Below are 11,373 nucleotides of genomic sequence, written 5' to 3'. Positions count from 1 at the left end.
TTCCCTTCCTCTTCCTCCTTCCTGGGACAGAATCTCATGTGTCCCAGGCTGGCCTCAAACTATTTATTTTATTTTAATTTCATTTGCATTGGTGTGTGCCTGCCTGTAGGTCTGTGTGAGGGTGTCAAATCCCGTGGAGCAGAAATAACAGACAGTTGTGAGTTTCCATGTAGGTGCTGCGAAATGAACCTTGGTCCTCTGGAAGAGCATCCAGTGCTCTTAACCACTGAGCTCCTGGTTTCAAACTCTTTATATGGTTGAGGATGACTTTAAGCTTGCAATCCTCCGACCTTTGCCTTCTAAGGACTGAGATTATTATAAACATTCACCGCTACACTTGGTTTGCCTATGCTGGGGATCGAACCAGGGCTTCTTGCTTGCCTGGCAAGCATTCTACCGACTGAGCCAAACGCCAGCCAGCCATGAACACTGCTGGGTGCCTGCAGGTGGGGGCAGACAGTGAGCAAATTGTGAGGAGAGGGTGTGAGGGGAGCTTCGGTGAGGAGAAAGCAGGCAAGCAGGGATGTGTGAGGAATTTGACAGGTACCACCAAGAGGCTGAGAAGATGAAAAGGAGAGGTGAGCTGGAAGGAGCAGAAGCCAAGGCCTGGGCTTCCTTCTTCGAGAGGGTCTGAGGGAAGTCTGAGGGTCCATTTTCTGCGTGTGATGGTGGGTTCAGACCCAGTCAGGAGTTGTAAGGAGGGATGGCACAGTTAAGGAGGGAGGGGCTGGGGCTGGAGAGGTGAAGGGGAGTTTGCTGAGGACAGTCCTGAGATGAGTGTGGGTGGGAAGGTCCCCAGGGGAGTGCAGTTGTCTCACATACTGGAAGTTATGCTCAGCAAGCAGTTTCCAGTCAGGAGGATCCAAGGGGCACTTGAGAAGATACACAGGGTCTCGGGAGCAGGGATAAGCTTGGGGCTCTGATCCACATGATACTCTGGGAAACAGTTCCTGGGGCTGTTCTGGGGGGGCAGCTGGTGTGGATGAAGAGGGGCTGTCTGTCACCGTCAGTCACCAGGGCTGTCTCTCAGACAGTGAGGTCCCCTTCACAAGAGGCATACAGTTCAGGAGTGGACTGGCTTCACCACAGGGGCACTGCCAGGCTTTAGTGTCACTTGATAAACGACAAGCCTGCATTCCAGGTGTTATCAGGTGACATCTGCCGAGTTCTTTCTGCACCTTCCTATATCCAGTGTGCGGGATCATCTCCTGCCCCTGAGGTATCCATGACGGTGGACTAAGTCAGGTACACTCCCTTTCACTAATTCTGTGGGCACAGGGCTGAACTCAGTGTTCCACTCCTGGAACAGCCAGTCCACTGGCATGCGTAGTAGGCATTCCACACACGGTCAGGACCTAACCCCGTTAAGGTCCCCTGAAGGACAAGTCCCTGTTCATAGCTGTCCTTACCACAAAGTGCTGCTTGTGACTTTTAAAAAAGTCTCGGTGAGTGACTCATGCATTTAAAATTATTTTAGTCTATTTTACACTCTGTATAAATGGTGCTGTGTGTTTCTATTAAAGGTGTATTATTTAGGCTGTGGGGGAACACGACCAGAAGAGTCTATGCTAAGGTTGGGGTGTTTATGGCGTCAGAGAGTGGTTGGCAGCATGGAGCGCAGCTCACCTGTAACTACGTGGTGTGTCGTTGCTGGGTGGCCCTGACTCAGTCCTTTAGGGCACTGCAAACCCTGTAGCTTGGGCACTTGGCTTTTGAGCTTCCTTCACCTTGTCATATGCTCTAGATTGGTGACAGTCATTTCCAAGGTCCCAGAGAAGGGCTAATTAGGAAGGAGTGCTGTTGGGTCCTGGGTGGTCACATCAGGTTTCAGGTGGCCCTTGTGTGGTAGTCTTACTAAGCTGCAAAGTATCCGGACTGTGCTAAGGACGTGCCTACCTCCACAGGGAGTGCACAGGAGAGTGCGTCCTGCTGTCCCTCTCACTCCTGTTCCCTATGTAGCTCCCCTTTCTTTTTGCATGCATGTGTGTGTCTGCAGGAGCATGTTCAAGTATGTGTGTGTGTGTGTGTGTGTGTGTGTGTGTGTGTGGCGCGCGCGCCTGTATGGGTTTATGTGCACTGCATGTGTACAGATGCCCTCGGAGGCCACAAGGTGGCATTAGAATCAATGAACCTGGAGTTATAGGAGGTTGTGACAGGGGTCTAATAACCAAGTCTGGGTCCTCTGCAAAGGATTACTGATCCATCTCCCGAGTCTTGTTTTTTTCTTTTTTAAGAATGAAAAAAAAAAACTAATAAAATGACACCAGCCCAGGCAGAAAGACTTGGGGATCCACCTGTCACCACCCCTCCAGGTCTGGGATTACAAATGTGTGTCACTACACTTAGAGCCCACCCTATTTTCACGAGTCCCGGGGGATCAAACTAGGGTGTGCTTTATGGAGATGTCTCCTTGGCCTCTTCCTCCTCTTCTACTGCAGCCCCTCAGCCACACTGGCCACTTGGCTCTCCCTCTTCTACCTAAGGACCTTTGCAGTTGTTCCCTCCACCTGGACGATTTTTCCAGCCCTGCCCCAGGCAATGCCTTGGAGCCTCTCACTGCTGCTTAGACGCTCATGCTTTCTGGGTGCAGGCACTTCCCAGGGTCTCGGGGGCTGTGCCCAGCCCAGCCCTTTAACTCTCATTGGTATGCCTCACAGTTGACATCCCACCCACAAGGAGTCTGCTTTCCGTGGCTCTCTCCAGGCACCTTTGTCTCTTTCATTATTGGCTTCTGTCCACAGAGAGATGAGAGCAAACATAGAATGCTGTTGACAAATGGAGTCACATCATTTGGTGAGCCTATGCTGTCTGTCATTTCCACATGTCCCTTTGGGTGGGATCACTGGGTCAAAGAATACCCCTAGTTCAGCTTTTCTAGATCCTTCCAGTCATTTCTCCAAAGCAGCCACATTGTCTTCTTTTTTCTTTTTTTTTTATTTTTTCAGAGCTGGGGACCGAACCCAGGGCCTTGCGCTTGCTAGGCAAGCGCTCTACCACTGAGCTAAATCCCCAACCCCTCAGCCACATTGTCTTAACCTCCCTCCATGCCCATTCCAGGTAGGCAAAACGCAGCCTGGAGCCAAGGATGACGTTGAACTCCCCAATCTTCTCGCCTCTACCTTGTACATGTTGGGATCACAGGCGTAAGCTGTGCCCACCTCTCTCACTGGGCTTTCTGTCCCTGTCTTAATGTGCTCTGTTCATTTGTTGCCATGTGGAGTGGCAAGATATTTTATAAAAGGACTCAAGATTGTGCTCCATCTTCCTTATTGGACTAAAGAATCCTTCCTACACTCTACGAAAACCCTCTGCCACTCCCGCAGTGAGTTCCAATATGCACGCTAGGGGACCTGGCGTGTGCCTACCCTGCATGTGTGTCTGGAGCTGGGGATGGCCTTGGATCAACTCTATGAGCACCCCTGGTCCTTCCTGAAGTGGAAACATGAGGGTTCTTTGGAACGCCTGTTGGATGGTGTTTTGCTGGGGCAAACACGTGAAGGAACATTTGGTTAAAATGGACACAGGTGTGAAAGGCTAAGGCGGACTCGTAAAGAAACGTTTCACTGAGGCAGACACGGGAGAGAGGATGCTCTGCTAAAGCAAGCACACGAAAGGACACATGATGAAGGATTCTTTGTTAATGGCAGGCATGGATTGGTCCACCTTCCATTGCATTTGTTGGGACTCTGTACAGAGAACCTCACCAAAAACCTTCCAGGGGCATGCTGCAGTTTCTTGCTGCTTCCAAAGACTCGGTTGGGCCGATTGGATCCATGGGCTGAGGCAAGGCACGTGGAGGACACGTGATGTTTGGAGGGCAGAGTGGTGAAGACAGAGCTTGGCTTGCTGGTACAGCTGGCTGTGCAACGCTTGTGAGTCTCGAGTCTTTGCTGATCTTCACTTCCCTGAGAGAGGCACAGCTGAGAACGTCTCCTGGTGTTCCTGTTGGTCCCTCCTGCTGACTCGAGCTGAGGTTGAGGCCCGGCTGTCTCTGCTAGGTGGTCACCACAGCTGCTATCCTGACTCTACCAAACTGCTGGTGTATCTGTGAGGTGTTTGCAAGTGGGTCAAGCTTCCTCTGCCTGCTGGCCTGTGAACTGAACTGCCAATTTTCAGACAACCCAGATGGGAGTTGCTCCAAAGAACCTTTCTAACCAGGTCCATTTCTCCCCTCCCCCATGTCCTCCCCCCCCTTACTTCTGGTGAGTGGTGAGTTACAAGGAAGGTTAAAGCATTTAAGAACCATCATTAAAAATAGGATTTAAAAAAATTAAAGTTACACCTTCCTTCTTACCTGGAAACACCACTACAATCCAGTCCAGAACAGTTAGTTCGTTTGGTGCCCAATCCAGGGCCCTACTTCTAAGCTGGGATGAGAGGAGCCTGGGCGGGACTGGTTGGCAGCAGGGAGTGTTGTAGAGAGAATATCTTGTGTTTTGTATGGATGCATCGCCTGTCAACTAAAGAGCCTATGGCCTATGGCTTAGGCAAGAAATAGAGGTGGGACATCCAGGAGGCAGGAAGGATTCCGGGAGAGAGCCAGGCATGGGAGACCCGCCAGGGAATATGTAATGAGACAGACACGGGATACCTGAGCACAGGTAACCAGCCATACGGGAAAATGTAGGTTAAAATAAATGGGATGTTTAAGTTAGATCTAGTCAGAGAAGAGCCTAGCTATATGGTCAAGGTATTTGTAAACATATTTTTAATCTGAGTCTTAGTTCTGGGAGCATGGGTCTGGGAGGAAGAAACAGGCTTTAACTTCTAGAGTGTGGCTTTCTTCTACAGCTTCGGTGTCTGTCTTAGCAGACACTACACAGGATATGGCTTCAAAGCAGCCCTCCTGACCAGTGCCTGCCCTGGCTCACCTGATTGTTGACACTTTGCTCCCTGCGTACTGGTCAAGGGGACTCCTGCTTCTTTAAGATTCTGTCTAGAAGGTGTCTCCTCTTTGCTCTCCCTCATGTCTCCACATTAATCATGGTCATCACGTGCTGTGTGCCTGTTTCCCTGAACAGTTGGGAGCCCTGGTGAGCAGGGCTGGCCTTCCTGGCTATCTAGAACATCCTGCTACTTACAACAGACCTGTAGGCACCACCTAAGTGTTCTGGCAATCCTGGGTAGAGACCACAGGGCGAGTCTCACTCTTCAGCTCCCTGGGCGTGCTACCTTTGGGTTGAGCGGTCCACAGTACAACTACGCACATCTCTGCGGGCTCCATACTGCTCAAGGTTGCCCCCTACAGGGGAAAGAAAGGTTCGGATCTCACATTTCACTCAACTTGTGAGTAGCAAGCTAAGAAACTAGGTTTCTCCTATGAGAGGCATCCCATCCCTGCCACAGGCTGCCCTGAGGGCTTTGGACGGAGGCACTCAGAGTGCTGTTGTTTGTCCTTCATGAGTGGCTTCTATGCATGCTAGTCACCTGGGGTTAGTAAGTAAGACAGCCATGTTCTAACTATCATTTCCCACTCTCCCCTACCACCGTTCTGATGTGTTGAATGGCTGGGCTCTCACACCTGTATAGAACGTGTGTTATTCTGGGACTGTGTCTGACACACACAGGCCCCCTGACCTTATTTTTTAATGAAATGAATGACCAAAGGGAGCTTACCATCTAGGTGGGTCAGATCGTGCTGTCACCATGACGCCTTGTGATGTGCTTTTCCTTTCCTGCTGCACTGTGGTTTCTCAGGTCCTATTTGTAGGCTGAGAGCCACGCAGCCTGCTGTTCCCAGGAGGTGCGGGAAGTCCTTACCACGTCTGTCTGATCCCCCTGGTGGTGACCCTCTCTGTTCCATCCCCTGAGTCAGGGAGGATGTCCTTGGAACCTAGACATAAGCCTTCCCATTGTGCCATTCTCTGTCTTGGGTAGGGCCAGCCAGGCTGGATGGCTCCTTATGCAGTATCTCCTGGAGACAGCAGCAGGCAAGGACAGGATCAAATTCGTGTCAGAGCTCTCTATGAGTGAGGCTGAGCAGTGGACCTTTTCTGTGGCTAATTCTGGGAGAGGGTGATATGTCACTAGTTAGGCTCCTTTGGAGGCTGGGGGGTAGGGTGTGGAGGGAAGAAGGGCTGAGAGATAACTATGTGTGGAACCCTGACACTATGCTCCCGGATCCTAAGCACATTTAACACTCAGACACCAAAACCAAGTAAGAAGCCCTTCCACAAAGTAGGATTTGTGGCCATCTTTGAAACTGGCTTTCTCTATCTCCTTTTCTCTCCAGGTCAGCAAACCCCAGGGAACCTCCTGTCTTCACCTCCACGGTGCTAATATACAGGTGTGTGCTGCCTGTCCCGTGTGGCTTTTTACATGATGCTGGGGTCCGAACTCAGGTCTGCACGCATAGCAAACACTGCTGACTGAGCCATCTCCCCAGCCTTGCTCTGGCTACGAGGCACTCACGGGGACAAGATTCCCTCGGGACCTCAGGAAATGCTCACACACGGGCACCACTTCTGTTCACCACAGCCATGGCTACAGCGGTTGACAAGGCAGTTCAGCCCTAGCTCCTTCTACCAAACATGAGAGCTTCTGGCTCTCAAGGCATCAGGAGGTTCCTGGATACCATATCACATATGTCTCGTGACCGTGTCTTGTATATTTGGGACAGGGTATGACCAAGAACTCCAAGAGAAGAAATAGTAACTGAACTCTCTAAGTCAGCTTTCCACAAACGTTCAATTGCTGCCCTTTCCTTGGTTTTCCAACCTAAAACTCCATTTCACTGACAAGGACCCAGTCGCTAAGGAGGTGGACATGGATGTTGGTGGTAAAGCAAGCTGAGGGGCTCCTGAGACCATGTCATAAATATGGGACCAGTTATCATGGGGGCACACGAGGGTTTCTTGTACCCACCTTTCCTAGAAGCCAGAGAACCTGAGTTAAAGGAACCAGTGTCTGGTCTCACGCCACGCCACCCAGAGGGCCTCTGAGCTGGTCAGGGGCAGGCACTGTTTGGAGTCCTGGCCATTTCCCCCCACTCTTCACAGTGATTACATTAAGCCTTATCATATGACTGATGGCGAAAAGTCTCGTTATGCACTCTGTCTCTGCCAATCACAGAATGTGCCCGACCTAAGGTTCTTCCAGCTCTGAGATCACACTCAACAGGGTTGCTCTAGTATTTTGGAGTAGGAGAGGCCTTGTGGAGCAGAGACACAGAGGATGAACCAACACACTGACCAGTCACAGGAATAAGCCGTTCTCTCACAGACCGTGAGCCACGATAGACCATGAGCCACCGGCAACAGCTGAGATTTAAACCACTGTTTTGCAGGGGGGAGGGCTCCTAACACAGTAACAGCTAATTGATACATTGTTACTCTGCCCTCCTACCTCTCTCATCTCCCCCCCCCCTCCGCTGAGGAACTCTGATTTTCTTTAGTCAGGACTGTGTGTCTACAGGGCCTGTCTTGCAGAAAGATGCCCTTTCCTGCCGGAAGCCATCTCTGTCTTGGCTTCTGCCTTCGTGTCCGCCTCCTGAACTCTTTCTCCTCTAGGGACTCAGCTTCCTGGAGCAGTACAGACCCAGCGCCCAGACTGCAGGCACTGATTATCTTACAGTCCTGCAGGTCAGAAATCCGAGAGCCAGGTGTGGGCAGGGTTGCTTCCTTCCCAGGCAGAGAGAAGAGTTTGTCCCCTGCCTGCTCCCAAGCTTCTGGGGATTTGTTGGCAAGCTTTGGTGTTCTTTGGCTTGTAGATGCATCGTCCTGATGTCCTGGTGTGTGCCTCCATTGTTTTTCTCTCTGTCTCTATTGTTTTGTTTGTTTTTTTTTCTTTTCTTTTTTTCAGAGTTTTGTTTTTTGTTTTTTGGTTTTTTTTTTAATGACACATTCCCATATAGTTCAGGTTGGCCTCAAACTTGCTATATATCCCAGAATAACTTTGAATTTCTTATTCTCTTATTTCCACCTTCTTAGTATGGGATAGCATAGGCACACTACCACACCTGGTTTTTCCAGTACTGGGAATTAAACCCAGGGCTTTGTGTATTCGAGACAAGCATTCTACCAAACAAGTTATAGTCTTTCTCCTACCTTCCCTTTCCTCTTTGTCTTCAGTACTAGGGATGGGATCTAGAATCATACGCGAGGCCTCTTTCACAGAGCCTTCTCACCTGTCTCTGTCTTTAGACACCATTCCCCTCATGCAGGTCTGAAGTAGAAACTTAAGGGTTCTTTGGAAAGTTGGTTGGAGGTGTTTTGCTGATGCAAACCCATGAAGTGGACACAGGTGAAAGGCTAAGGCAGACTGGTGATTTACTGAATTGACCTGTGCTGAAGCAAGCATGTGAAAGGACACGTGATGAAGGATTCTTTGATAACAACACACATGTATTGGTCCATCTTAAATGCATAGTTGAACCGCATTTGTCAGGAGTCCATAGAGAGAAACAGGTCAGAAAATTTCTGGTGGCGTGCTGCAGTTTCTTGCCAATTTGGAGGACTAGGGCTAATTGGCAGAGCGATGTCGGCTGAGACAGGCACATGCTGAGGCCAGACATGGAGACGGCTGACTGGAGTCAAGGCTGAGGCCTGGCTGTCTCTGCTAGGTAGTGCCACCACTGCTGATTCATGTTTGCTAACCCAACTCTACTGAACTGGACTGCTGGTGTACCATCTGTGAGGTGTTTGCAAGTGAATCGAGCTGCTGCTGCTGACCTGTGAACTGCACTGCTGATTTCCAGCCTGCACAGATGAGAGTTGCTCCAAAGAACGTTTCTAAACAGGTCCACTTCCCCCATGTCCTTTCTTTTCTACTACCTCTGGTGGGTGGTGGGCTACATGTAGGAGAGGTTAAAGCACTTAAGAACCTTAAGAACCTTAAAATTAGGTTTTGAAAAAATTAAAGTTACACAGGTCTCCATGTATAAATTTCTCCTTTCTCTGGGGATTCAATCATGTATATTCCGGCCTTGACTACACCAGTGTGCTCTCATCTTAGTTCCAATATTTCTGAATAAAGATGAATTTTAAAGTCCTGGGCATCCAGGGCTCGTGAAGACTAATATTGATTTTCAACTTTATAGGATAGAATCACCAAGGAGATGAGCCCCTGGGCCTGCCTGTGATGGATCTTCTGAATTAGGTTAGTCTCTTGGCACACCTATGAGAGGTTACCTACATCAGTTTAATGGAGATAAGAAAATCCATCCAGAACGCTGGCAGCACCCATCTGTGGGTTGGGATCCCAGGCTTTATAAGGGAAGGAAGTGAGCTGAACAAGCCTCCCAGTGCTCTCCCTTTCATAGCTTGCGGATACAGGGATTTGCAGATAGGGCGTAACCAGTGGCCTTAGCAACTGTTGCCATGGTGAGCTGTACCGTGGCACTGTGGGTCAAAACAAGTCCTTCCTTGCTGAAGTTGTTTTCTTCAAGTATTTTTTGTCACAGTGAGGAGAGAAATGACCATGGCAGGACCTCATTCAGCATGAGAATGAGTGTCTGATGGGACAGAGACAACACAGTTCACTATACCCGTGCTTGAAAAGGGTCAGATGCTGTGCTAAGGGACAATGACTTTGAGGTTAGGCACAAGAGGAAGAGTTCTTGCCTGGGACCTCAGCCCTGGGATCCCCGGTGCTATCTGTATGATGGGCTCTTGAATGGAGCATAGGATGTAGGAAGTGCTCAGTAAATTTCTCTGGGTTTTCCACAGCCTCTGTTCAGGCTTTCTTCACCCTCACCCTCTCTAGTGACACTTTCCGTTCTTGACACATAAGCAACTTCAATACATATTCTGAAGCAACCTTGCAGCCCACATGGTGCCTGTCCCGTCCTCCCTGTGGTGTACTGTGGGTAGGCATTCCCCAGGCTGTTGCCATGCGCCATACCTCCCACCCTGACCTTGGGTTTGGCCATGGAAGCAGCCGTAGCCCATGAGACATTAGCAATAAGCAAGTGTTCTACAGACAGAATCTTCATTAGCAACTCAGCCACAGGATGTCTGGTAGGAGGGCTGGGTCTCCACATGGGTCACCATGTTGCCAGGAAGCCCAAGAGGCTTGGGCTTGGCTCCTGCTAGCCCAGTTTGAATCTCCTGAGGCCTGTCACTGCCCTGTAGCCCTTCTTGGGGGCCTTGGGGAGGACGTGCTCCCCCTTAGGTGAGGTGAGACCAGTAAGGAAAATGTGCAGTTATTTCAAGGATTATTTGATGTGTTTCTTTATGTTTTTCACACAGGGTCTTACTCTGTGACTGAGGCTGGCCTAGAACTCTTTATGTAGCCCAACCCAGCAACCAACTTGTTATAATCCTCCTGCCTCATTTTCCTGAAGATTATAAGTGTCTGCTACCACCATGTCCAGCCTCAAGGAAGTCAGCAAACACACTGGATACCTCATTCAGATGGCTAGGGGTGTCTCCTCCATCTGCCCAATGCCCTTTCTCCTTTTGGAATCTTTCTTCATGTTTTTTCCCTCCCTGTGTAGAATGTGTGTTCATGTGTATGCATGTGAGTGTGTATTTGTGTGTGTGTGTAACTCTGTGTGTGTATGAGTGTGAGCATGTGTGCATATGTATGTGTGCATACATGTGTGTGTGTACCAGGTATCTTCCACTACAACTTTCTACCTTATCTTTTGAGACAAGGTCTCCACTATCCTCACTGATTGGCTAGGCCATCTGTTTCTCCCTTCTGTGCTCCTTCTCCCCTCAGTGCTCCTCCTCCCCTCAGTGCTCCTCCTCCCCTCAGTGCTCCTCCTCCCCTCAGTGCTCCTCCTCCCCTCAGTGCTTCTCCTCCTCTCTGTGCTCCTCCTCTCCTCAGTGTTCCTCCTCCCCTCAGTGCTCCTCCCCTCAGTGCTCCTCCTCCCCTCAGTGCTCCTCCTCCCCTCTGTGCTCCTCCTCCCCTCTGTGCTCCTCCTCCCCTCAGTGCTCCTCCTCCCCTCTGTGCTCCTCCTCCCCTCAGTGCTCCTCCTCCCCTCTGTGTTCCTCCTCCCCTCAGTGTTCCTCCCCTCTGTGCTCCTCCTCCCCTCTGTGCTCCTCCTCCCCTCTGTGCTCCTCCTCCCCTCAGTGCTCCTCCTCTGGTGCTGGCCCTTCAGTCAGTGCTCCCAGGGCTGCTTTGCTCCACCTCCGGGACTCCTGGCACAGGCTGTACCTGGTTTTGCACACTGATACTCAGTTTCCTTCCTGACCCCCCAAACTCACCTGCCTTCCACTTCAGCTCCATCCTCAGCTCATGTCACATTGCCACCAGGTTCCACTGTAATCTGATCAGCGAAGCAACATCCGTTATTTCTGCCTTCATCTTTGTCACCTCCCTGCCCCGCCCTCCTAGAGAGTCACCCAGTGCTCTTCTTTTCCCCACAGATTTCTGCTGGTAGAATTTCCCAGAAGATCTTATTGTCTTCCCTGGCTGGGCCACACTCTT

This window comes from Rattus norvegicus, chromosome 17, assembly GCF_021556685.1.
Source record: "Rattus norvegicus strain SHRSP/BbbUtx chromosome 17, alternate assembly SHRSP_T2T, whole genome shotgun sequence".
NCBI lineage: Eukaryota > Metazoa > Chordata > Mammalia > Rodentia > Muridae > Rattus > Rattus norvegicus.
Note: the sequence above shows the minus strand (reverse complement) of the source record.